The sequence below is a fragment of the Felis catus genome, chromosome E1 (assembly GCF_018350175.1).
Source record: "Felis catus isolate Fca126 chromosome E1, F.catus_Fca126_mat1.0, whole genome shotgun sequence".
NCBI lineage: Eukaryota > Metazoa > Chordata > Mammalia > Carnivora > Felidae > Felis > Felis catus.
This window is the reverse complement of record NC_058381.1, coordinates 51,934,058-51,958,746: the sequence shown is the minus strand read 5'-3', so window position 1 is coordinate 51,958,746 and position 24,689 is coordinate 51,934,058. Positions and strand designations below refer to the sequence as shown.

Genomic DNA, 24,689 nt, shown 5'->3' with positions numbered 1-24,689 from the left:
AACCACACCACAGCTCATTAACCTTTAGACTATAAAAAAGAAAAAAAAACTTGCAAAAATGTCAGCTTAACTTTCCATTTCAATAACAGGGTCTAGGGTTAACAAAGAAAAAAAATACAAAACCTCGGATTGTGTGGTCATTATTAAGAATCGTTCATTTCATAATTATTTGTTTAAAGTCGTAAAGCAAAACATACCAAGAAAATTAGCTTCCAATTGTATATTTTATTTCAAATTCATTTTGTCACGTTTTTCAAAAATAGATTAGACTGACCTATATAGCGTGTGAAGTAATTCTTTTACAACATACTGAAACCTTTTCCCAAAGAAATTAAGTGCTCATAAGACCTTTATCCGTTATACTTTCACAGAATTTCACAAATGTTTATTAAGCACGTATTATGTCTTAGGCGCAGCTCAGGAACGTTGGCAATACGGCAGAGAGTAAAATAGATTCAGGATATAGTTCTCATGAAGATTGTGTGCATTCCAGTATTTTCCATCATTCTCTGCCCTACCCTCATACGTGCACATGTCTTTTCTTCCAGGATAAAGGTGTATTTCACAGTGGCCAAAATCCTAGAATGAGTGGTACCCATTTTGCCGTGTTTGACATACGACTCTTCTAAAATGATATCGAAGTTTTGTATATTACAAGTTAAAGTATTTATATTGCCCAAGAAACACAGGGATAAGCAGTTAAGATTCAAGCATCCAAACACTTCTTACTCGTTCTCTCATGTTCCATCACAGACCGGAGGAGATAGGTCTTCCAGTGTCTTCTAGCAGAATGAGTTCCGTGGTTCCAGCCTGCAGTATCTTGAAGCACTTAGCTAAGGGGGAAAGGACTTAACCTCCAGAACAGAAGGTTTCCTGGTGGTTCCAACATGCCATGTTCTTTGAGATACATGGAAATGTAAAAAGCTATCAGAGAATAATGGTATATCACACTGACTTAGACTGTGTGTGTGTGTGACATTATATATATTTGCAGAGAGAGAGTGCTTAGTATATATCAGGCACTGCATTAGTTATTCCCTTTACAAAGAAAAGACAACAGGTGCCTCGAGTAATTCCTAGTCCGTTGAGGAAGTGGTAAGTAGAGAGATAGGGTTCTCTATATATTGCCATGACAGACATAGACACATGGTACGTAAGGGAAGACTTTCAAGAAAATAGGGTGCCTGGTGGAATCTTTTTAAAAGATTCCGTTTGCCATTTTTTTTCTCCTGACCACCTACCACGTGTCAGACTCCAGGCTACACGCTGTGACTTCAGTGATGAACAAGATAGGCACGATCACTGTCTAAACCTAAAACCTAGTCTAAAGCCTAAAACTTAGTGAGGAAGTGAGATACTATCAGTTACAGAAAATTATATATATAGTTCCCCGTGCTGAGGGCAGGGTCTCACCAAGTGAAGCATGGGCCGGGGGCATCCTGGCAGTGGGACAGTTTGAACAAAGCACTGGAAAGGGATAGATTTGGCCAGATTGTATACAACTACTTTGATGTTGATGTTTAAATGCAAGGCAAGGAATGCAGAGATTTCTTATATTCTTGAGAATATTCTGTTACACAGGCAAAAAGAACCAGACTGGGGGTCAGAAGATCTGAGCTCTGGTTCCAGAGAAAGGATCTTGGGAAAGTCAGTGCAGCCTTAGTGGTTTAGGCATGAAAGGATGATATTCAAAGACATTCATGTGCTTTTTTTAAAATTTAAGTTTATTTATTTTGAGAGAGAGCAAGCACGTGAGAGAGAGCACACACAAGCAGGGCAGGAGCAGAGAGAAGGAGAGACAGAATCCCAAGCAGGCTCTGTACCATCGGTGCAGAACCCGATGGAGGGCTCAAACTCAACAGACTGTGAGATCATGACCTGAGCTGAGATCAAGAGTTGCATGTTTAACTGACTGTGCCGCCCAGGCAGCACACCTGCTTTTTAAATCAGGAAGGCACACACAGGGCTCCAAGACTATCCCGTGTCCTGTGGTCCTGCCTCTGCTAGAGCTTTTTCACGTCACCTGATGTGATGACAAGACAGCCACTCTGAGGAGCTGCTCAGGTATTTAATCGTGTGCAACCTGCTCACACCCAGGAGTCTGGACATTTAGAGAAAGACCTGGGCTTAGGAATCCCATCCCAAGTTCCTGCTCTGCTCTTCCTGGGGCAGCTTTTAAAATGACCACTTAGAGTTGGACCCGTGCAAAGTTGGTGACCTCTGCCCCAACAACCCTGTAAGTAACAGGTGCTGCCGCCCTCCTCTTGGTCTAGTGCTCGCCCGTGACCTGGCGTGGAGGACCCTGGCTCATTGCCACCCCCATCCCCGATTTCAAGGATCTGTAAGTGACAAATCTTCACTTCATTGTATGGGTGTATCGAAAGTGTTCCTTCAATCAAAATGACCCTGTGGTTTTCACTTCCCCACGCTGAGAACTTCTGCCCACACATGTGAGTGGGAATAATCTGAATACTTTTTTTTTTACACTTTTCAATGTTTATTTATTTTTGAGAGAGAGAGAAAGAGACAGAACATAAGTGGGGGAGGGACAGAGAGAGGGGGAGGGAGACAGAGTCCAGCAGGCTCCTGGCTCTGAGCTGTCAGCGCAGAGAGCCCGATGCGAGGCTCGAACTCACAGACGGCAAGATCATGACCTGAGCCAAAGTCAGACGCTTAACCAATTGAGCCACCCAGGCACCCCTGAATATTCTTAATTTGATACATCAGCTATGTCCCTCGTCCCAACACTCCTGCTGCCACAAAAATGATGAAAATAGTATTCATTGCCAACTTCAGATGGTTGCAAAAATAAATGAGATAATGTGAAAATGTATTCAAGTACTTGTCAGTGACACATTTGTCAGGAAATGATAGAGCAAAAGATCAACATTCCTACCGAGAAATTTAAATCTGGTTTGCAGAGAAAGATAAAAAAAGATTAACTCCAAAACACTCCAAAGCACATCCATTTTGTTGTGTCCTTGGCCACTTAAAGTCTGTTAGCATTGGGGCGCCTGGGTGGCGCAGTCGGTTGAGCGTCCGACTTCAGCCAGGTCACGATCTCGCGGTCCGTGAGTTTGAGCCCCGCGTCAGGCTCTGGGCTGATGGCTCGGAGCCTGGAGCCTGTTTCTGATTCTGTGTCTCCCTCTCTCTCTGCCCCTCCCCCGTTCATGCTCTGTCTCTCTCTGTCCCAAAAATAAATAAAAACGTTGAAAAAAAAATTTTAAAAAAAGTCTGTTAGCATAAAGGTGTATTTAGAGTTTTCTTCAGGATAAAGAAAAGAGCATGTCCTTGAGAAAATTTATTACTCTTTAGGGATTTTTTTTTGTAATTGAGAGGCAGAAAAATAAGACTTGTATATGTAAAATATTTTTGGAAGGAAGGATGAAATAGCATAATTGCACCAGTTCTCCTGATAAGATGTGTATTACATGCAATCTTATTTGAAGCTCAGTGGAATTTTTCTTATAACTCCATACATCTTTATTAACTTGCATGTGGGAAAATAAGTTATGTAAAATATCAAAGTTGATTCTAAGATGATAAATGATAAATTTATTCATATACCTCAGAAATTAAAAAAAATGACCATTTGCCAAATATTTATTAACGGCTTTTCTCTGCTTTCAGTTTGTCTTTGAAATAAATATGTGCAATAGGGGACTATTTTGTTTTAAAAATAACTTAAACTTTAGTAAGTAAATATTAAAATTGAGGCACTTTGGGACGCCTGGGTGGCTCAGTCGGTTAAGCATCCGACTTCGGCTCAGGTCACGATCTCGCGGTCTGTGAGTTCAAGCCCCGCGTCGGGCTCTGTGCTGACAGCTCAGAGCCTGGAGCCTGTTTCGGATTCTGTGTCTCCCTCTCTCTCTGACCCTCCCCTGTTCATGCTCTGTCTCTCTCTGTCTCAAAAATAAATAAACGTTAAAAAAATTTTTTTTAAATAAAAATAAAAAAATAAAATTGAGGCACCTGGGTGGCTCAGTCGGTTAAGCGTCCAACTTCAGCTCAGGTCATGATCTCACGGTTCGCGAGTTCAAGTTCCACGTTGGGCTCTCAGCTCTCTGTTCTCAGTGCAGAGCCCGCTTTGGATGTTCTGTCTCCCTCTCTTTTTGCCCTTCCCCCACTTGTTCTCTCTCTCTCTCTCTCTCTCTCTCTCTCTCTCCTCTCTCTCCCTCTCTGTCAAAAATAAGCATTTAAAAAATAAAATATTAAAATCCTGCAGGGGAAATCAAACAAGGGATTGAGAAAAATGATGTATGTAGCAAATTCTGTCTCCCTATTTTAAATAATGGTAAATGGCGTTAATAATGATGTGACACTCTATCCTCATTAAAGTGGCAAATTACAAAAGTACATTCCAACCAGGCAAGGTTACATTCATATGTTATGCTCCTGTACTATTCTGAGAGGGTAAACTGGTATGGCCTTTTGGAAAGTCATTTGCCAGTAGGCAGTAAGGATAATAATAATGATCACTGCTTTGAACACTCCAGGAGTGTTTCCTGGTGAAATAATCTAAAAGGAAAAAAAAAAGTTATACACACAAAAGCACTGATTACAACATTCCTTGGAAAGAAATGAGAATCTAGTTTGTAAAGGCAGGGTGAGTCAAAGGTGAGGTGATGGACAGGGCAGTGCTTTTACTCGGTGAATTTTTATGTGAGTGCTAACGGAATCATAATTAAAGACTTTAGCCACGTGGAAATGCACGCATAATTTAAGTGGGAAAGCAGAATGAAACTACGTGCACTATGAATTAAGCAATACTATACACGTGCCTACAGCTCTGGGTGTGTGTGCACCTGTTGTCCTCTCTCTCACACACACACTCACACACATTCTACATACACACCGTGATGGAAGCAACATTGCATATACTCACATGCTATGTATTCTGACATTTACATGAGGACAAGACATAATACATTTTGAAATACAGCAATTATATTGGGGTTGCTTGTTCAATTTCTACTTTCTTCTTTTAAAAAAATCTTTTTTTTTTTTTTTTGTATTCCACATACTTGCATGTTGCTTGGAAACACGTTCGCATCCCTGGCTCAAATGCACAGGCCCTGGTAATTTTAAGGATTCATGATGATCTGCCTGATACTTTCAATAATACTACCTGCATTTAATTGGCTTGGGAGTGAGTTATGGCCCAGTCCTGGCCAAAAAAAAGAAAAAAAAGGTTTCAGGGTTTTAGGGGGTGTTTTAGGGGAGTTCTGTGATAGGATTTCTTAATTTCAAAATGACACCTACAGAGAGGACCTGTGTATTGGTGACACTACCAAGCCAGAGTAGGTGGCTGTAAGAAAAAAAACCCTCAAAAGACTGTGACACATACACCCAATGTTCATAGCAGGTGTATCAACAATAGCCAAATTATGGAAAAAGCCCAAATGTCTATCAACTGATGTATGGATAAAGAAGATGGATAAAGAACCATAAGAGACTCTTAAATACAGAGAACAAACTGAGGGTTGCTGTAGGGAGATGGTAGGGGGATGGGTTAAATGGCCATGGGCATTAAGGAAGGCACTTTTCGGGATGCACACTGGGTATCATATGTAAGAGATGAATCACTGGGTTCTACTCCTGAAGCCAAGGCTACATAGTATGTTAGCTAACTTGAATTTAAGTTAAAAAAAATACCACTGCATTTCTTTCCCATGGCATGTCTTATGTTTGCATCCTATTGCCCACAATATGGTCACTTACATCTTCAGTTGCAAAGGAGACTAGGAAATGAGGTTGCTAGGTGGGAGCCTATCACCTTTCTTACTATGGAAGAAGAGGATGTGTCTACCAGGGTAACACCAGGAGGTGCCTCCATAATCTCCTTTAAGTCCTAGAAGCTGTCATATCAGTTGTAATGCTTACGGTGGCTGGGATTACCTAGCAACTCTCCTACACTTGAAGGAACTAGTTTCAGGATGAAGCCAGAAACCCGAAGACCAAGTAGTTAAAGAATGTAGGTCCTTGGTGACATTGCTGGGCTTCCAATGCCTGGCATACCTGGTGATTGACTTATTCATTTTCATTTTAGTCATATAAGATGTTTCATATATATATACATACATACATATATATTTGTGAATACATGTATATACATATATACACATGTATACACATGTATACATATATACATATATATGTATATGTGTTTTTTCTTTTTTATATATATATACATATATATACACACATATATATGTATATATACATATACATATATACATATATATGTGTGTATATATATGTATATATATGTATACATATATTTTTTTCTTTTTTAGAGAGAGAATGTGAGCAGGGTAGGGGCAGAGGGAGAGAGAGAGAGAGAGAGAGAGAGAGAGAGAAAGAGAGCATCTCAAGCAAGATCTATGTTTATCACAGAGTCCTACCTGGGGCTTGATCTCACGACCCTGGGATTATGACCCAAGCTGAAATCAAGAGTCTGACGCTAAGCCCACTGAACCACCCAAGCATCCTGTGATGTTTCCTATTTTTTAAAAGTCAGGTAGAGTTGGAGTATCTTAGCTGATTGCAACATATTTTTTCTACAATCAAGTGATGTAACTTTACAAAATTTGTCTTCAATGTTGCCTAAAGTTCTTTGTACCACATAGTAGATCATTTGTGTAATTGTTCACCTTGTTCTGAGTGTATAACTACAGTGCTTTTATAGCTCACTTACTTGAATTAACAATTAATTGATTTCCTCTTTTTTTTTTTTTTTTTTTTTTTTTTTGGCTATTGAACTCCAAAAAGAAAAAAAAGATGGCGGTTTCATCTATAAACTCTCACTACAAAGCAAGCAGCTAGGGGGAGAACACTTACTTTTTTGTTGTTTTTTATGTTTAAAATTAAAATATGAAATGATTTTCATATTTTCATAAATGAAAAGATTTTCATTTTTAGGGAAAGTTAAAGAACAGAAGATACAATGCATTTGGATAGAATACCACTAAAAGGTTGTACCCACTGCCCCAAGGAAAATTTCCCTCCGTGGAGAAATGTGTAACTCTAGGTCTGAGCAGTAAATGCATAAGGTAAGCTTTAAAAAAAAACCTCAAAAACCCTTGTCTTAACAGAAATCAAGGATACTATCCAAAAGTACTGGGTTTTTTTTTTGAAAATAGGACTCAGAAGTCAAATTGAGGCCCCTGCAAACATAGGTGGGACACTTTGAGTTCTCATAGCACCGTAACTGCACGTAATAGAAACATTTCAGATATGTTTATATCCCGAGTTTACAATGATACTAAATATATAAGTCATGTTTAGGAAAAAAATAGAGAAATAAAAACGGGCAAATAAGGAGAAAATCTCAAATATTTGTCCTGACGTTTCTATAAGAACAGCACTTGGGGTAATGGTTGACAACTCTTTATACAGAAGTAAGCCAGCTAACTAAAACAATGAAACTAGGGAATCCCATCCATCACTTGTGCTGTATTCAAGAACTTGGAGATCTATATTAGTTAAACTTGAGGTCTATATTGCTTTCAGTTGCAAGAAACAGAATATACATTGGCTTTCTGAAGCAAAGAGGGATCAAGTAGGTCAGGGGCTGACACAATTGATGTGAACAGGCTGGGAAAACATATCAGATGGACGCTACTACAGGACCACCAAGAAGCAGGAAGCCATACAATTATCTTATAGGGGAGATACCTTGGCCAAGATGCTGTGGCTCCAGGACACTGCCCCTGCTACTTCTGCATATGAATTGTAACCTTTTCTTCATCTTGGTCTTACTTGCTCAGGATCCAAATCCTGGACAAGAGTGTCTGATTGGTTAAGCCTTGAGGTCACGTTGCCCATATGTTGCTCCTGGGGGGTGAGGGGTAAAGCAGAGGGAGGCTCTGGTCCCTCCTGACTCTGTAGAATGGGGAAGGAAATTCCTTATACCAGTATCAAAACATTAATGTGTGTATACTGTGCAACTTAGTAATGGAATGTCTATATATGTTTATATTGATAATATATAATATTGATATGTTATATATTTATAAATGAAAAGGCAATACATGATGCAATAGAAGACAACAAGAGAAATAGGAGGAACTGTACACAAACTATGGGCAAAGTCTCTCATGTGCCTCATCATTTAATCCTTACATCTCTTAACTCTTTGTGGAAGACACTTCTAATGCCTTCCAGATAGCTTCATAATGCAGGGGAATAAGGGAGGTTAATAAACCAAAATTAGTAGGGCCAGTGTTTAAGCTAACTCTTTATGAACACAAAATTCAGCTACTATAAGAATCCAGGATGAAGAAATCATAAGCAATCAATAGGTGAGCTAAACAGATGGGATTTGCTTTAGACCTTGAGTGTGGGGTAAATTTTGACTTCTGTGAGGGAAAGAGAATCCCAGAGAGAGGGAAGCAAGACTAGAGAAAGCAGTGCAGTTTGGCAATAATGGGGAAAGACTGGACAGGCAGTTAAGGTCAAGTAAATGAAATCTTGGAATGCTTTGAAGGTCAGTCTAGGAAAGGAATTTAGTCTTTAGTCTTGGGAGCCATGATTTTTTTTTTTTAACCAAAATGAGTAGTATTGCCACAAGTGCACTTCAGAGACATTAATTTGATGAAATGTCATTAAATTATTAGATGATATGTGCTATTCTTATCAAAAGAATGTGGTCATGCTTTCCATTCGTTATTCAAGGACACAAAACAGCGTCCTTCGTTATTTTTTGCATTAGAATAGTCTTTGGATAAAATTATTCCTGTAGATGATTTTAATACAGATAGCCACGTTTAAATTTGTATTAAGGTAAAAATGTGAGATATGTAGCAAAATTAGCTTGTTTTCAACAACTACTATTTTATTTAAATTAAAATGGATGCTTGAACACATAGAAATCTCCAAAGGTGCTCTGTGTTTGATGTGCACCCCAGTATTCATCTGGAGAATAAAAAACGAAACGGAGGCAGAACAAATGACTTGAACAATATCAAATATGATTTGTGTCAAAGCTAATACGAATCAAAATTAGCTCTCCTGACTCTGAATCCAACTTTGCCTCCCACATTCCGCCACATAACTGCCGTCTTCTCTCCTGGGCTGTTCTGGAACAAAAACAGTCTCACAGAAAATTTGTGCAGGTAGCCGAGCATTCTGTGTGTCGGAAACATTTACAATTTTTAAAAAAGTCCTTCAGATGTATTTATTTATCTGGCACTTTTGTAAAAATTGACAAGGCCACCATCTTGAACACATCAAAATTGATTTGCCTGCAAAAGCCGTATCTTGAAACCTGACTTCTAGGATGTGATATGATCAACAGATCAGCAGTTGACCGTTTAGATACGTAATTGTAAGGAGGGAGAGATGGAAAAAAAAAATCATAAGAAACGACCTGATTTTTATCTTCCTATAGAGAAAGAGAAAAGGAAGATTTATTTTTGAACCACCAGTTTCTTTAAAAAATAAACCTTGGGGCGCCTGGGTGGCTCAGTCGGTTGAGCAGCCGACTTCGGCTCAGGTCATGATCTCGCGGTCCTTGAGGGCTGTGGGTTCGAGCCCCGCGTCGGGCTCTGTGCTGACAGCTCAGAGCCTGGAGCCTGTTTCAGATTCTGTGCCTCCCTCTCTCTGACCCTCCCCCGTTCATGCTCTGTCTCTCTCTGTCTCAAAAATAAATAAATGTTAAAAAAAATAAAAAAATAAAAAATAAACCTCAAAATGAGTGTTAAGAGAGCACGTTAATAGAAATTATTGGCGAGATTGGTCATCATTACTATGATATACTATGCATACTCCACTTTTATTTTTCTTTAAAAACAAAGGAGAAATCTCATCATGCTTATTTTTCTTTACTTAGCTAAATGCATTGCATAGCTTTTTGAAAGGGTTAAATAATTTCCTTCTCTTCTGCACCTTTTTTTTTTCTTTTTGTGTGTGAGGTTCCCCACTAACCATAGCTGTGTCCAAAAGGAAATTAAAATGAAATACATCAGGCATGCTGGGACTTCACACTTCAGAGACTTACAAAGCAATATGGCCTGGTTAAATTGATTGTCACTTTAACTGCCCACGGCTACTCTTCAGGAAGGGGGCTTACGGTTTTACTGTTCTTAACGGGACCATATCCCTTTTCCAATGGCTTAATTTAGGTTGTGCTGAAATTCCTATTAAAATCAGAGTCATTAATATTTCATTAAAAATACCCATGATGTCAGAAGCGGCCATTCCAGGCTGCCAAGTTACAAAGAAAACTACCCTTTCCCCCTAGGGTTGTGCTAACATCCTGATATCCAAACCTACATTTACATTTTTCCATCAACCTGAACAAAAAACAAAATTGAGAGTAGGGATATATCAAGTGACTGCCATCGTCTGGTGCCTTCTATGTTTTGATGTCTTCAGCTGGTGAGATCATAAAACCTGACTTCAAGGATGTAAAATTATCAACAGATCAGCAGGCTGACCATGTAGATATCTGTTTTGCACCAAAAAGTAGAGCGTTCGGCAAACGGATATTCAGTCTCCCTGCGTCGAGTGTCCCGAAAAGATTTTATTTTAACAAAAGTGCTATAGCCAGGGCTATCCTGTAATCACAGAGCTGCCAAGGGAATGCATGTATAAAATTTCAATCGTAACTAAAACTCATTGTCATGTGCTCAGTCATTTAGAGAAAACGTCTTGTTACAGAGGCTGGTTTGAAGCTTTGATTTTTTAGTGTTTGCTTGCAGAGAGAAAATGATTGCCCAAGTAGTCAGAGGAAATGTAATGGATCTCTCACTCTGACTGAATGAGATTAATTTGAGTCTTTCCTGCATATGACACATTCCCCTAGCATTCCAATGTAGCTTCTTCTCCATCTTTTTGGTTGCAAATACCATAGATCTATCCTCGGAGCACTCACGTGTGCTTTTTCTCCTTGTTTTTAAACTTCATATAACTTTCCGGGGCGCCTGGGTGGCGCAGTCGGTTAAGCATCCGACTTCAGCCAGGTCACGATCTCGCGGTCTGAGAGTTCGAGCCCCGCGTCAGGCTCTGGACTGATGGCTCAGAGCCTGGAGCCTGTTTCCGACTCTGTGTCTCCCTCTCTCTCTGCCCCTCCCCCGTTCATGCTGTGTCTCTCTCTGTCCCAAAAATAAATAAACGTTGAAAAAAAAATTTTAACTTCATGTAACTTTCAGAATTCAGAAAGTGAAACATCTGTCTGACTCTGCATATCAATATAAAAAGGAGCTCATTTAACTTATCAAAACCTATTGTATGCTTTGTTGTGATAATTTTGTTTATATTTACCGGGATGACAGGTCCATACAATATATTCTTTTATGTTCAATAGCGATCTTCATATTAATATTAAAATTTGAGAATGTGTCTTTTTTTTTTTGTCCTTTTTTCCCACAGTTGTAATATACTATTCTTTTTTGTAACTTTACTCTTTTGGGGGCTTATTTTGTTTTATTTTATAAGTGTTTATTTATTTTGAGAGGGGAAGAGGGGCAGAGAGAGAGAGAGAGAGAATCCCAAGCAAGCTCCACACTGTCATCACAGAGCCCAATGCAGACTCAAACTCATGAACCATGAGATCATGACCTGAGCGGAAATTGAGTTGGACACTTAACCAACTGAGCCACCTAGGCGCCCATGGGGGACTATTTTATTAAGAAATATTCTTTTAAGGGGCGCCTGGGTGGCTCAGTCGGTTAAGCGGCCGACTTCGGCTCAGGTCATGATCTCGCAGTCCGTGAGCTCGAGCCCCACGTCGGGCTCTGTGCTGACAGCTCAGAGCCTGGAGCCTGCTTCAGATTCTGTGTCTCCCTCTCTCTCTGACCCTCCCCCGTTCATGCTCTGTCTCTCTCGGTCTCAAAAATAAATTAAAAAAAAATTTAAAAAAAAGAATTAATAAAAAAATTATTAAAAAAAAAGAAATATTCTTTTAAATGCAAAATACTGTTGGACTATCTATTTTAGAAAAATTTCCCCATGTGTTGGGCTGCAAATGGAGTTTCTTTCTCTTTAGCTCTTTCACAGGTGGGACCAAAAAGGTAAATGTAAGTTCTGTGACAGTATAGAAGGAAAGTAACTTTTATGTGTAGCTTCTGAAAGGGAAAAAAGAAAAAGAGAAAGAAATCCTTTGGCTTCCATGTGCTCATTTCAAGACATCCTGATCACAGATTTGAGGTTCTGCATCCCAAATTCGGGATTTCCAATGTTTATGTAAACTGAGCTGACACACACATAGTAAGATGGTATAGTTATTATTCCTCCTGCTGGTCACTGTTGTCACTTTCTTTTTTATTTAATGTTCATTTTTATTTTCGAGAGGAAGAGAGAGAGAGAGCAGGGAAGGGGCAGAGAGAGAGGGGGACAGAGGATCTGAAGCGGGCTCCGTGCTGACAGCAGAGAACCCCACACGGGGCTTGAACTCACAAACCACCGGATCATGAGCTAAGAAGTCTGATGCTCAGCCAAGTGAGCCACCCAAGTGCCCCCCTACTGTCACTCTCTATTTGTCATTCTTTGTATGAATTTATTTAAAAGAAAAAAAAAACACTTTTGTTTTCTATGCAGTTCAAAAATCAACAAACCATTTTTTTTTTTCAAGAAACAAACAAAAACTCTTAGTCTGGCCCTTGACTTCTACATATTTCATTTTTTCAACATAACTTTCTCTATAAAATTTGGTACAAGCAATTTCCTGTTCTACAACACACTCCCCCCACTGCCTTCAATGATCTCAAATGTATCACATTTCTGCCATACCATCCTGTAACTGCTGTCAGAACACTGGGGTGTCCCTAGCTTGTCTGCCACCAAATCCTTAGCATGTGTCATGGTACTGAGCACACACTAAGTCCTCATTACACTTTGTGGCTCTCAATACACCTAGTATAAGAGATGCAGAAAATGAAAGGCATGAGTGGCTTCCCATACTAAGAAATGGACATATCTATATCAGGTATCTTCCCAGGCAAAGGTGACAGAGTAGTGAGAAGTTTGCTACAAGCAGAAATGCACAAAGTGAATCGACACCTGGGGTGACTTTACAGAACTGAAGCAATGACAGATAAAAGAAGAAATCGAAAGAAGGATTGAGCTTTGAATACGTATGAAATATAAACAAATCACCTCTTTTCCCCAGGTCCCCTTTCATTGTCTTAATTAAGTCTGATTTGTAACTTCATCATCCTCTTGAAATTCCTTTTACACAGGTCAAGTACAATTGGTAGGAGGCAAAATTATATATCGCCACTTCAAAATAGAGCACCCTGTTACCTGAGCAGAAGTTGTTCATTCTCTTAACTATGGAATGTTGCCCAAATTTCTCAGTTCAGCTCTCCTACCACCCCTGTAATCTGTCGTGCAGTTCCAACACGACCCCCTCATCTCATTCTCGCAGACTATGTAAGAAATTAAAAATCTCAAATGCTGGAGCGCCTGGGTGGCTCAGTCGGTTAAGCGTCCAACTCACGATTTCGGCTCCGGTCATGAGCTCATGAGCTCACGGTTCGTGAGTTTGAGCCCTGAGTTGGGCTCTGTGCTGACGGTGCAGAGCCTGCTTGGGATTCTCTATTTCTCTCTCTCTGCCCTTCCCCTGCTTGTGCTCTTTCTTTCTCTCTCAAAAATAAATAAATAAACCTAAAAAAATATTTTTAAACCTCACATGCTTCCAAATATTCCATAAGGTTAACCTAAATTTGAAATTTGATTCAGAAATGTTCCACTGTACATAGAGAATGAACTGTACATGTTCCCATATTCTGAAATACCAACCCAGAGAAGATAATTTCTAAAACTTAAAAGTTGGATTTTGCCCGTATGTATCTGAGTGAGGATGGGTCAAATCTTATAGTAGAACTTTCACATTATTTAAGTAATACATGATGATTCCAGAAAAAATTTGTTAATACTAATAAATCAAAAATCAAATCATCTGAAATAATCAGAAATTCCACTGCCTAGAGACAACTGCTGCTAATATTAGTGTAGAGACTTCTTTAGCTTTTGGGGTGTGTGTGTATGTGTGTGTGTGCACGTGTGCACTAATGTACTTGTTTTCTGTTTCTGTTTTTAAAGTCTTTTTAAAGCAATGAGAACAAACTATAAATACTGCTTTGAAATAAGCAGTTAAAAATTTTTGACTATATGGCACTACTGTCCTTCAAAACAAAATTTAAATATAAACACCCAAATGCAAAAAGATAGTAATAGTTAAGAAGCATTCTGTTGTATGAAGTTAACTACAATTTTATTTAATCAACCTACTTTTGTTACATATGGTGTTGCTTCTAAAGTCTTAACATAAAACGATAAAACTTTGATAAGCTATTTTGAGCTTTGTTTTTGTCCATATGTCAATTACCCGTTGATTATAAGTTTTTAAAAGGACTTCTGGATTAAATGATATCTATGTTTGATTTTTAAATTTCCATAAGCACTCTTAAATTGGCCTTCTGAATAATCTGAGCAACTATGACATATTTTCCCGATAATGCCTTCATAATTCAAATATAGACCGAAAGAGAAATTGTTCACGCTCTTATTTACTATTTACTTCCTTTTATCATTTTTAAATTTATTTCCAAATTGCTAAAGACTTGGACTTTTATAAGATAGGGATTCATTTTTGACATTTCCAAAATTTATGGTGAAATAATCTAGCTTTTACCCAAGTGAATAGAAGTTACATATTTATCATTTGTAAACTATGAACATTACCAAAAGGTCTATTTGCAGACTCTATTCTCTTTTATTGATCTCTTTCCCCAGAATCCGTAGCAAAGCATTTGACTCAACGTAGTGTTGTAATATATTTAATAGTCTGAAATTTCCTTTTAGTTATTTTGGTGTTTGTTCTTGCTTCTGAAAATGAAGTGAGTCACATGGGTAGATGAATGTGTAAATAACATCTGTATGGAGGACATATGAATGATACATCCATTGAAACTTGAAAAAATACTACTTTTATCAGATTAGTATCCTTCAATCATCTGTACCAATGAAACTGTTGGGATAGGGGTTTTTTTTGTGTGTTTTTTTTTTATTATATGAAATTTGGGATAGGTATTTTTATTTCAGGAAACTGAGGTTTAGAAAAGTTATGATTGCCTGTGAGCATAAAATTAGTAGAAAGGAGAAACAAGTTTTAAACTCAGATCTTACTAAGTTAAATATCACTGGCTACCATGTCTTAAATGTGTCTCTAACACAGGAAAGATCAACTTCTGGATACACATATCCAGAAAAAGAAAACATTCTGGTTAAGTCTCATTTAGAAAAAAATGGAATAAAGAATGTCTTTGCAAAAACAAAGTGATAATATTGGCCAACTGAATTCTGAAGGAAGAGGGGAAAAAAAAGAAGAAAAAGAAGCTAGCCCACATATTTTTCTGGTCTAAGCAATGACTCAAAAGTAGACATGATGGCTATTTGCAACTATTTGAATTATGTAAACACTGGAGGAATAGAAAAAAATATGTTAAAATAGAGGAGATTAATGGGAATACAAAATAAAACTTAAAAATGTGGTCTGAATAGAAGTGGGAGGGGTGGATATGCTGATGATATGTTTCTTTGGTTTGTCTATTTTATAAATAAAAATTAGAACTCCAGTTTCATAGTTTTTAGACTTATTTGAACAAATGGATATAAGGGATTATCTGAACCTGCGAAATTGATGAACCAGCCAGCCAAATATCTTTTTATTTCTAAAATGGCAGGGCAGTGGTCCATAAAGGGTCTAATTTGGGGGTGTTTTTCAATTTAAGGAAAAGGGGAAATGCTCCTAAGTGTGCAAAGGACAGTATACCAATAAACCCTCCATTTGATCTCAGGGCCAAAGGCAAGTAGATAAATTTAGATTCGAGTAGGGTAGGATTAGCATAAGACAGGATTGAATTGGAGCAAAGATACCAGGTCTAGACTCCTCTGCCTAATTTCTGGCAGTCAGTCCATTTTCATTGTACCTTAGCCAGGGTCTCTAATGAGTAGAACATCTGCTTAACTATATTTTGTATTGTCACAAAATCAAAATCAAAGGGGGGGAGGGGTATAGTGGAGGCAGGATCACATTCAATGATTTTCCAGCTTAGATACAACTCTCATTAGATTTGCTAATAAGGAAGGGAGAAAAAAGATTTTCAAAAGCACAAGATACATAACACAGTTAAAAATATAGTTTAGCTGAAATGATTTAGAACACATAGAAATTATACTAAATACAGAATCTTTAATTTTTTTATTTCGGTTTTACCGAGGTCCAGTTGACATATAAAATTGTAAGCCATTTAAAATGTGCATGATGGTGGTTGATATACATATAAATTGTAAAAGGATGCCCCTCATCTACTTAATTAACATATCCATCATCTCACATATTTATCTTTGTGTGTGTTTGTGTGCACGCATGTATGTGTGGTGAGAACATTTCAGTTCTATTCTGTTAGCAAATTCAATTCTACAATACAGTGTAATCAACTATAGTCGCCATGTTTTATGTTAGGTCCTCAGACCTTATTCATCTTATAGCTGAAAATGTGTACCCTTTTACCAACCTCTCCCTATTTTCTCCTGCCCCCTGGCAACCACTTTCTATTCTCAGTTTCTATGAGTTTTACTTTTCCTCTTTTTTTTTTTTTTTTTTTCTGACAGAGAATCTTCATTTTAACACTTTCAGAGTAAAATCTTGTTTTCATCAGGGACATGTATTTCACAAGTACATTGTTGTGTTCTAACAACTCATAAGTAACAATATAGTTGAGTTCAGGAGTAGATAAACATTCTGTAGGGCCAAATGTTATTTTAGGATTCGCAGGACAGAAAATCTCTATCACACTGATTCAACTTTGCTGTTATAAGGCAAAAGCAGCCATGGACAATGTGGGGGGGGGGCGGGAAATGGGTATGGTTGTGTTCTGATAAAACTTTATTCACGAAACAATCCAGGCCAGTTTCATCCACAGAGGATAGCTTGTCAACTATCCTGGTTTAGAGATTAGCTTTATAATGTATTATGTAAGGATTGGGAATCCATTAACCTTTGGGATGAAAGGAGGGAAAAAAACTAATATTCATTACATACTGACAAAGGCAAGTACTCAAATTTCACAATTTCAAGTTGAGATCCAAGAACTTGAGTGACATACACATGGCAAAGGGGCTAGTGGATATTTGAAGGGCTCTAACATGATTTGTCAAACTCCAAAATCTATTCCTTTATAAGTTCATCCTGCCACTGTCTTCAGGTAATTCCCCCAGATCTAATAAACAGATCAGGAAATGACTAAGCGTACTTATTTTAAAAGTTTTGTTTAAGAAACAATCAGGACTCAGAACTGTTCGCAGAATTCGGTTCAAATGGGCTAATTTTTAAGTGAAAATTTTCATTCATACAAAAAAAGACACATAAATCTTTTTTCTCTCCTAAAAATGTTTGCCAGTTTATGGCTTACTGTTTATTTTTGTTTATGGTATTTTTTTAAATGCCAAATTTTTAGTCTTCATATATTCAAAAACTTTTATCATTTCTACTATGATTTCTTTTCCTTCCTTTGCTTTTGTATGGAAAGACTTCCCTCTCCAAGATCAAATAAATATGCACTAATAGTTTATCCTAAATCTTTAAAAAATTAACATTCTTTTATCAACTTGAAATTTATTTTGATATGTAATATGAAATGAGGTTCAAAGTATTTTTTTTTTCTCATAAGTAAGGTACTAATTGTGACTTGAATAAACTCTCCTTCTCAAAAGGCTTTGAAAGCCGTCCTTATCCAAAACTGAAGTTTTGTATACACTGTAATCTTTTTGGGAAACTCATTTGGCACTTTATTAATAAATATGCCTTTTTCCATAGCATCAATCTTTGACTAGCTGTGGCTGTGTATTAACCATCCCTCTCTCAAAGCCTCACTAACTTGTTTCACCTGTTTACTTTTCAAACTGTGTTTTAGATTTGATTTGAATTATTTTCTCTTTTGTAATCCTTTTAACCTAGATACAGATCAAATGCTTCCAACATAACATCAAGTTGAAGTATGAGTGCTAAGATTTATATGCTTAGTCAGCCGAAGGGAAAACAAAAGAAAGAAGACAAGTGCACAGGGTGTGTGGGAGCCACAGCCAGGCTCGTTGCCTTGAACTGTATTCAGTGTCCTGCACTGAGGTCCACACGTCTGACCCTATTCCCTGTCCAATCCCATGGGGATGTGCCCTCAGCCTTCTAGCCTCAGAGGTTAGGAAGCTTAGGGAATGAGCTGGGTCGCTTGGAATAGCTGAGCAATTTTTTTTTTCTCTTTTTCTTACAGTTTTTGTTTCCTGCTAAAGAATTAGAGCTAGGAGATTATACTCTGGTCTCCCTGAGGTTACCATTTTGCCAGAGGGTAATGCGGTTAGGGTGGGGAGGTTAATGTTGACCAATCTTCCAGCTTTTGTGAATGCGCTTTTATGTAGTTGATGGCTTTCCACAAGCAAAGAGAAGCTCAAAGGAGAACATTATTCTATTCTTTTTTTATTTAAGTTTATTTATTTTGAGAGACAGGAGGGGGGGAGGGGAATCCCAAGCAGGTTCTGCGCTATTAGCTCAGAACTCAAACTCACAAACTGAGATCATGACCTGAGCTGAAATCAAGAGTCGGACACTTAACCGACTGAGCCACCCAGGCACCCCTATTTTTCTATTCTTTTTCCACATGGCTGCACATGCTTCCACTAATTTAGACGGATAACAATAAAATTAAAAAAAAAAATCATCCATATCTCACTACTTCGCTCTCTTCTGCTCCTTCTTAAGTGGGACATCTTTCAATTTGGTCCAGTGGGTTCTACACGTTTATGTAGAGTAAAAAAAATAGTAAAAACTTATTTTTGCATTTATGTTTAGCTAAAGGCCCTTAGTTTATTTCATCATTAACTGTACCTTCTTTGCTCTTTTACCTCATAAATCTTACTTTATTATTTTTGGAGAAGAGATTTTATAAATCCAGATTTCCATGCTGCCTCATTTCTTGCAAGTTTCTGGATTGTATTTTTGATTTATGAAAGTTTTTATCTTTTAATAGAGGAGTTTTAACTCATTTATATTTATTGTCATCACTAAATAATTTTGTTAGTTGGATATCAAGTATTATTATTTTCTTTCTTATGGTTTTGTTTGTTTTTTTACTTTTTCAGCATAGGTATTTACCTCAAATTTTGAACAAGTAACTTTTTTTAACCCTGGAAATGCTCACCTTTTATTTTTTGGAAAAAAAAAAACACCACACTTGAACTTAATATTTTCTCTTTACTAATATCAGCGATAAAATTGTATTTGTTGACACCTCCCTGTTTAAGATGAGCATATTCAGCATGTGTAGCAAATTAGCATATTTTTATTTCCTTCCATAAATCCCGCTCCCTCACTTTGGGGGATATATTCTGGGTGTTTAGAACGTGTTTATGATCATTATTTTTTATTATGTGTCTGTTATCTTCATTAGTTGCCTTTTTAAAAATAATCATGCTTTTAATACTTGATTTCTCATACTAGTTTAAATGGTTTTGGTGCTTTCTACTAATGTTATTTTAGAATCTGTCCACTTGTGAGGGCTTTTTTTTTTTTTTTTTTGATTCAGTTAGCTAAAATGCCTTCAATGAATGCTTTTAGGGGAAGCACATGAGTATGTCTATCTCTATCTTCATGTTTGAATCATGCCTTATGATTAAAATATCTGGTCATGGAAATCATTAGTAATAATCTATTTCCTTGAAATCTTCCATTGTGTTCTTGTGTGTAACGCTGGCGAGGCATCCGAAGGCAGCCTGACGTCTCCTTCCTTTGCTGGTAACAAATTTTATTTTATTTATATTGTTTACTTGACATTCTAAATTCCTTCTTTACATTTGGAAGGTGGGTGGCATCTATCGGTCTATTGCAATTGACTTTTCTTGGCCTAAAGTTCACCTGTACAGTCCTCAGATCTAGCTCTTCCACTCAAGGAGTTTGTCTTATTCTGTTTTGATTGTTATTTGCGCTCCTCATTCCCCAGTGCCTTCTTCTGAGAATCTCGTCAGCTCTGATTCTGTATCTCCTTGTCAACTTTCAGTAACTTTTACTTCATTCATCCCCTTTAAGCCATTCTTACTGGATTTTCTGCTGGGCAGCCAAACTCAATACAAGCAGATATAATAGACAGGCGTTTTCATTACCACTTCAGCAATTCAAAGTGTGGACATGTCAGCATTTCTAGCAGTGCCGTTTTATCTCTGGGAGCTCGGGGAAGCTGCCTTGCTGGGGACAGCTATCAGTAAGCCTTGTTGTGTTGTGCCTGCCTCCCCTCCCCGGACACAATATGTCCATGCCTGATACCCTTTCTGGTGCTGCTGTCCGAAATATCATTGACAGGCTCTGCCTGATCAAGAAGAAACCTCACTGTCCCCTGGACTTTCTGCCTGCTGTATCTCTTTCACAGATTCCTGCAACTGCTTCTGGTCCAGGACACAAAAGGAAACCCATTCGAAGCATTCAGTATCAATCCCAAGTCGTATCTTGACCGTAAGTCTCAGACTCATTCTTCCTGACTTGTGTGTGATCGCAGGATTTTTACCAATATTTCTTCAATTCAATTTCTCCTAAACTTCCGGATCAGAAGGAAGAGCCAGTATGTTCCTTGAATCTCATCATAACTTTATAAAAGAAATTGGAGGACCTTTTTAACATATGGATAGATTTGATCTCTTGCCATAAATCAGAGCTTTCTCATACATAATAATATAATAGCAATATATATATTTTTTCCTTTGGATGTTTCGATCTAGGTTTTAAACCTGACATTCTTTAGATACTTGTGCTCAAATTACTGACCTACTAAAAAACATTGACCTTTAATCGTAATGAGCAGTCATTGTTTTTCGATTAGTAGTGTGTCTCAGATTTTTTTATGTGTTGTAAATAAGTGTGTGTTTTTGAAAAGGCCTGTCTACTGCATCTTTATTTTTAACTTTTTTTTTATCTTAATTTTGATTTTACATCCTCTGGTGCCTGGCTCAGACCTTCCCTGCAGACTCAAAGACTGCAATGGTTCAGTGCTATTGCCTGCTGCAAACTCACAGCTCTGTTTCTCCTGGGCATTGCCCTCAATGGAAGGAGGGTGCTGGATGCTTCCCTCAGGGGTGGTCTGTATACAACGACTGGCCTAATGAAGGGTCTGACATCATGCCTCCATTTGGGGCATCTTTGAGGGTAGTTACAGATCAAGTGCTGGCCTGAGTGAGTGGTGCTATAAATGCATCAGTCTTTGAAGACTGAATGTGCAATTTCCTCATTAATAATTTAAAGGGTTTTGACTCCATGTTAAAATGATAAATTCTAAACCTATTGGGTTCGGTTAAATATATTATTAAAATTAATGTCACCCAGTTTTCATCTTTTTTTTTTTCCATTGGCTGCTAAACAATTTAAAGTCACACATGCAGCTTTCATCTGTGGCTCACTTTTTTTAATTTATTTTTTTAATGTTTATTTATTTTTGAGAGAGAGAGAGAGAGAGAGAGACAAAGCATGAGTGGGGGAGGGGCAGAGAGAGAGAGGGAGACACAAAATCCTAAGCAGGCTCCAGGCTCTGAGCTGTCAGCACAGAGCCTGACATGGGGCTCAAACCCACCAACCATGAGATCATGACCTGAGCCGAAGATGCTTAACTGAGCCACCCAGGTGCCTCTGTGGCTCACTTTTTATTTCCGTAAGACCAGTACTGTGTCAGAGAACTAGAGAAGCAGTTGGTGAGTCTAGGACAGAATGAAGGCCAGAGAAAAATGTGAGAAAGCAGGACAGAGGGCTAATGATGTTCTAGAACAAGAAGGATCCTGTAGGCTATTATAAAGAAGTTAGCTCCTATTCTGAAATACAGAACACAAACCATTGCAAAGTCTGGGGCAGAGAATATTTATTCTGATATATTTTTTTTAAAGGTTGCTGTGTTTAGCCTGGACAACAATGAAGCAAGGGCAAGGGCAGGAAAATTAGTTGAGAGGGTATTATATGAATGAAGTCAAGAGGGGCGCCTGGGTGGCTCAGTCTGTTAAATGTCCGACTTCAGCTCAGGTCATGATGTCACCGTTCATGAGTTCAAGCCCCGCATCAGGTTCTGTGCTGACAGCTCAGCCTGGAGCCTGCTTTGGATTTTGTGTCTCCTTCTCTCTCTTCCCCTCCTCCACTCACACTCTGTCACTCTCAAAAATAAATAGACATCGGGGCGCCTGGGTGGCGCAGTCGGTTGAGCGTCCGACTTCAGCCAGGTCACGATCTCGCGGTCCGGGAGTTCGAGCCCCGCGTCGGGCTCTGGGCTGATGGCTCAGAGCCTGGAGCCTGTTTCCGATTCTGTGTCTCCCTCTCTCTCTGCCCCTTCCCTGTTCATGCTCTGTCTCTCTCTGTCCCAAAAATAAATAAACGTTGAAAAAATAAATAAATAAATAGACATTAAAAAAAATTTTTTTTAATTAAGTCAAGAGATAGATGTGACTTAGGCCAGGGCACTATAGAGAATTTCTTCCAGAAAGCAGACCAAATAAACAAAAAAGATGAAAAGTAGAAGAGAAGAAATAATAAAAATAGGGAACTCTAGAAAGAAAGGGGATAAAATAAATAGTGATAATAATGATAATAATAATAATAAACAATTTTCCAAACCTGAAAATGAATCTTCAATTTGAAAAGTTACTAATTAAAACAGTAATCGGCAGCAAACATATTGCTGTGAAATTCAAACATAAAATTATAAAATAGATATACTAAAAGCTTACAGGAAAAATAAACCAGATCACATACTAAGAGTGTGAAATTTGACTTTTCAAAAAAAACTGCATACTACTAGAATGTTTATTGCTAGTAGTATCTCAAGTGGAGAGGTAAAGAAAGGATGAGGGGTTCGCATGAGGAGTAGAGAGCCTTAGTCCAGACTAGGGAGATGGGTGCAAAGCTGCGGGAGTGGGGAGGGAATGTGTCCAAGGTGCAGGTGTTGGGGGCAAGGGATGTAATTAATAGAGCGCTGGGATCTTTGTTTGAATACCAGGGGTAAAATTAGTGACAGTGGTCAAAAGAGCTGTCAATGTCTTTTGGAACACTGAGAAACAGAAACAGGTACAAAGAGATTTAAGCGGTTTTAAAACTGTTAAGTATAGGAAATGTAAAGTCTTAGGTAAGCAGTGAATTATATCTATAACATGATGTAAACACTGATAACAGATTAAACCCCCCAAATTGTGATAAATCATATTGACGTCATGGGAGAAGGGTGTGCAACAAAGCCAAACCCTTATTTACTGTTACAGGAATTTGATAATGTTTAAGACTGATGAATATGTACTAATGCCAATTTACATATAAGCATATGCAATTATTTACTGGTTGTATTAGATGGATGATAGGTAGATAGAGTAGACAGATAGATAAATAAGGTAAATACCAAAAGCAATAGAAAATATTTGTCTCTTGGAAAGCAGAATTAGGTGTTCAGAAGGACTGTTTTGGGGAAGTACTGATTTTTTATAAGCATGTGGTACCGTTGTTAACGTTATCTCATGGATTAAATTCTTGTTTTCAGTTCTTCACTGCTTTCGAATAACTACAGCTGTGTTATAACTGCAGAGCCTCCCAGTGTGGACAGAGACACTTTCTTCACCCTCTGCTTTGGGGCTTAGACATATGACCGTGTGACTTGCTTTTGCCAATGGGATGGCCGCAAACATCAAACATACACAGAGGCTCAAACACACTTTTGGGATTTGGTTTTTGCATGCCTGAGGTCCACCAGGAGTAGAACAGGAAGGAAACCTGTGGAGTCAACATGAACACGACTCAGAACACGAAGCCAAGCCCAGCTGCTCCTAGTCAAGTCCTGTGGACCCACAGCCAACCCATGAGCAAGGAAGCGAGTGGTATTTGTTGTAAGCCACTGAAGAAACGCCATTAGTGATGTAAGTCACTTCGAGCTTTGAGGTTGATTAGTTAATCAAAAGTTAATTAATACTCAACCTTTATACTGTGTGCCCTCCATGTAAATTCATAAAAAAAATTAAACTAATTTAGAATAAGAGTGATAACAAAGAACTGAGTGGGAAATTTAGAATTTTGTACACTGGAATTGCCCAGACTCTGCTGAAGCCATCATATCTCTACCTGCTTATTCCATGATGACAACCCTAAAATCTACTTTACTATTCCCAGAAGAGCACAAATGACTTAGCGTAAGCTGTCTGTTGGATCCCTGTCATCCAAAAGCCAGGACTTGCACACAAGACAGTATCTTTTGCTGGAATCAGTTATTGTCTCCTTTTCAGAAAGCTGCTCTAAACTTCTGACCCTTTGTCAATGCTTAACCATGAAGGCTTTCTCAATTCTTTCACTGGTGTGTGCCTCAGTTTCCCTGTTCCGAGAGTATCGCTATCAGCTTCCATCCTGTGTTCCCTTATTCCACTGTTTAAAGGAGAGTTGATGCGGTTAGTTTTGAGCAGCATGAGATCACGAGTTGAAGAGGTCAGGGAAAGATTCATGGGCACAAATCATAAAGGGATTGAGTGGGTTTTGAAGAAAAGATAAGCTTTGGATGCATAAAGGAGAGTACACAGGGGTCTCCTTTCTAGCTTGTGAAATAGAAAATCACTTTTAAGACCCCCAGAGGGAAATCAATGGCTTCCTCCCCCATGGAGAAACTTTCCTGTCTTAACGGGAACAACATAAATAA

At 38.2% G+C, this 24,689-nt stretch overlaps 1 long non-coding RNA gene across 15 annotated transcripts in view; it reads left to right on the top strand.

The window, feature by feature from the left end:
• LOC111557781 overlaps positions 1 to 24,689 on the top strand; it is an 863,046-nt gene that overhangs the window by 829,320 nt on the left and 9,037 nt on the right. For 14 of the 15 annotated variants that reach the window (XR_006589518.1, XR_006589519.1, XR_006589515.1 and 11 more), the window contains 2 exons: positions 20,421 to 20,503; positions 23,550 to 23,922. This is a non-coding gene — a long non-coding RNA (uncharacterized LOC111557781). The remainder of the gene's footprint in view (positions 1 to 20,420; positions 20,504 to 23,549; positions 23,923 to 24,689) is intronic. The other variant, XR_006589505.1, reaches the window with a different exon arrangement.